This window comes from Varroa destructor, unplaced genomic scaffold (assembly GCF_002443255.2).
Source record: "Varroa destructor unplaced genomic scaffold, Vdes_3.0 BEIS01000003.1, whole genome shotgun sequence".
NCBI lineage: Eukaryota > Metazoa > Arthropoda > Arachnida > Mesostigmata > Varroidae > Varroa > Varroa destructor.
The window spans coordinates 16,947,784-16,950,892 of NW_019211456.1; the positions used below are offsets into that span (position 1 = coordinate 16,947,784).

General features: G+C 41.3%; 1 long non-coding RNA gene across 1 annotated transcript; it reads right to left on the reverse strand.

Annotated features, from left to right (window-relative positions):
* Window positions 1–502: 502 nt before the first annotated feature.
* On the reverse strand, window positions 503–2,170 carry LOC147756593 (uncharacterized). Its single transcript, XR_015322876.1, has 2 exons — window positions 1,937–2,170; window positions 503–1,109 (listed from the first exon to the last, which is right to left on the reverse strand). It is a non-coding gene; the product is annotated as an uncharacterized LOC147756593 (long non-coding RNA).
* Window positions 2,171–3,109: the final 939 nt, after the last annotated feature.

The window sequence follows — 3,109 nt, forward strand, 5'->3', positions numbered from 1 at the left end:
ACTCGCAAGCCAAGCTACCATCTTATTTTTATAATCGTCGACAAACGCGCTTCCCGACTTTCCAACTCGTATCTGCTCTCCCTGTATTAGTTTGTTCTAACGCATGGTAACCGCGTTTCGCTGTTTCAATGTATTTAATAGACGCGCGTTTTTAAGCGGCAGCGTTTTCTCAGGCTCTAGAGTCTTTGCCTTACTCGTTACTGCTTCACGTTGATTTTTCGTCAAAAATATTACTGACAGATACTCTTTTGTGAGAGATTCTCTAAGAAACCCTATCTAACGTCGAAGGATCCGATCCGTATGTTGTTTGGGTAAAGAGAGTGTTGAGCTGTTTTAGAACGGTGACTCAGGCATGACCGAACTGGTATAAAAACATGCTTTGAAAGCGTAAAAATCGATGAGGTAGAAAAATTGAGGCTTTAAAAACAAACGAAAAAAGCAATTCAATGACAATTTTACAGTAGCAAAACGTGGACGAAAGCAAATCGATGAAACGGAGAGAGAGTTCAGAACCGTTTGTTTTGTTTTTTATTCGGATCAAACGTATCATATCTGTTTAGAGATCATCTATGCATTATATGTCATCTACAGCATTATATGTCATACCAAACTGCATACAATTATAGCACAAGCATCGAATATCGCTCGCCAGAGAAATTCATCGCTCAGTCTCAATAGGACGCCATGAGCATCCACTGAGCTTGAGTTCTGTGTAGAATTCTCGGCTGTTCCTCCCCCACACCCCTTTGGTACTTCTAGATAGAGCACCATTTAGACCACCGCGACCGCGCTAGATGCGATCAGTAATGTTCTTTTCTCTTCATACAAAGACCTCCCCAGAGTTGAGTAACACTCTCACTGAATTGTTCGCTGGAGATTGACTTGGATCTCCGTTCTGGTCAGGGGAAGCTTTCTGATTTGCAGGAGACGCTTTCGTAGAGTGGTCCGAGCGTTTAAATTCTTGGATTGCGCGCACACACGACAACTTCATAATGTCTCGTCAGATAGCTAGGAAGAGATAGAGAGAGAGCGTTTGCTGGAGATCGATTTTGGCGATGCAATAGTAGAAGGAGAATCCGATGCGATATATAGGACACAAACATCTCGACCTTCAAAAGATACGAGCTCTTTATTTACGGGTTTCGTAAAGACGAAGTTCAGTGAAGTTCATTGCCGAGTCCCACAAAGCGCTCATATATACAATTCACAATAAGCATCTTGGCTGTCAAAAGATCCTATTGCTGAATGTATTCATATATTTATATTTCAGCACTATATTTAGGGCAGCACTATACTCGTGATTTCTAACGTGTTTTAAAATATCGAGATCTATTTAATACGTGAACATTGTGCACGTTTGGCAGAATTTTCTAGACGCTAAATATTTCCGCAAGTGTTAAGTGTGCGTTTTTAAACAACACAGTTGTATTATTCTATCGTTCTAGTTATTTTGCATATAATTAAATGCTAGTTATCCATTTTTTATTGGTGAAAGAGGGCACGAAGCAAATAAACAATACCGGGAAGTATATAGTCTTCTTCTTTACTCTGATAGGCTGTTTGTAGACGAGCGAACCCTAGATCTGTCGGTTAGCGTGAACTTAGTTCTTTGCTCCGCATAGCCATAGGCTCATTTTTTTTGTCTGCGTCCTGAATTCTGTCGGCTCTAAGGCTTTCCTCGAATCGACTCAGATCTAGCTGTAAACACATTATCTAGTCGACTCGATTACCAGATAGTGTAGTTACTTTTCATCAGTTCCAACGACTGAATGGTCAGCGGCCCATCTGTGTAGAGCAAGTCAAGATTCTGCACTTTGTGTATACACATTGCCACTATATTGCGGCCATATTGTGCATATTTATACACGTTGACGTTAGTATCTAGTCTCTGAGAGAGTATCGCATGCAATTTCGACGGTATCGAAGCTTTACTAACCTTACATACTGCCATGGCTACGCCGGCTGGCCGACAAGAAAAAGCAAGCAGTAACAAGAAAAGAAATGAGGGCTAGAGGAAATGTTTGGACAGTGCAAAGAATTTATGCTGTTTACGCTGTCTGCCGTTATCTCCGAATGCTAGTGGTAGTGGTGCGATTCAGTCAGCTTACTGGATGCTTGGGTAGAGGTCTTGTTTAGCGGTTGCCATTACTACTACAGGCGATAGCTCAAACCCAGAAGCATGAGAAAACGGAGCCCATCGACCGCCAAGCAGTGGATCTCGTATCGTATAAAGCAGGACGCCACCTAATACCGGTCCGGTCAGCAATAATAGTGCTGATAGACATAGCAGTAGCAGTAGTAGCAGCAGCAGCAGCAGCAGCAGCAGCAGCAGCCGCCAAAACAACAGAAGTAATCTGCTGACCGTTGTACTTAAAACGGACTATTTAACGAGCCCAGAAGAAAGTGATACCCATTGCACAATCGTTTTGACATTATTGGGGTTTGGCATAGAGAGAAACTAGCCGGTAATTTGCTCTACGTTGAGCGTGTCAGGAGACTGAAGTTTGGTGGCCATTATTAAAAATAATAATATTAATAATAACTATCATAAAGCTACATCTAGGCATCGTTACGAGCACTTGTAGCAAATGGCTGTCAGTCGATGTAGCAAGCTTCATTGACAATCATCATACATTTTCCATAATAATCTATTCTTATCTAGCGTTATTGAGTTCTTTATACAGATGTCTGTAAACAAGTGGCCATAAACGATGGGTGGTCGTGCTATTGCCCTGTATCGTAATAGTATCTCGTTATCGTACTCCACGATTATCATCTATTCTGATGTTATTTATAAACGTAACAATATTCAGATCACTTCTATGCACAGGCATAAATCCAGATATGAAAACATCATAGACCTTTCATAGCAACACGGAAATATCTAAGTATATCATAAGCTGGTTTCAATAAATAAATACATAGATATTCTGGTACAGCGTCAGCTTGTAGCACTAGCCTCCAATAATATGTGTCTTACGCATACCATACGAAAGCATCGCGCAAAGATTCAAGACCAGAACTGGCGACAATTGTACATCGATGCTCTCTCTAAGATTGGTAAATGTTGAAATGGAGTGTTCGTGGCAGACTCTCGCCGAAATGGAAG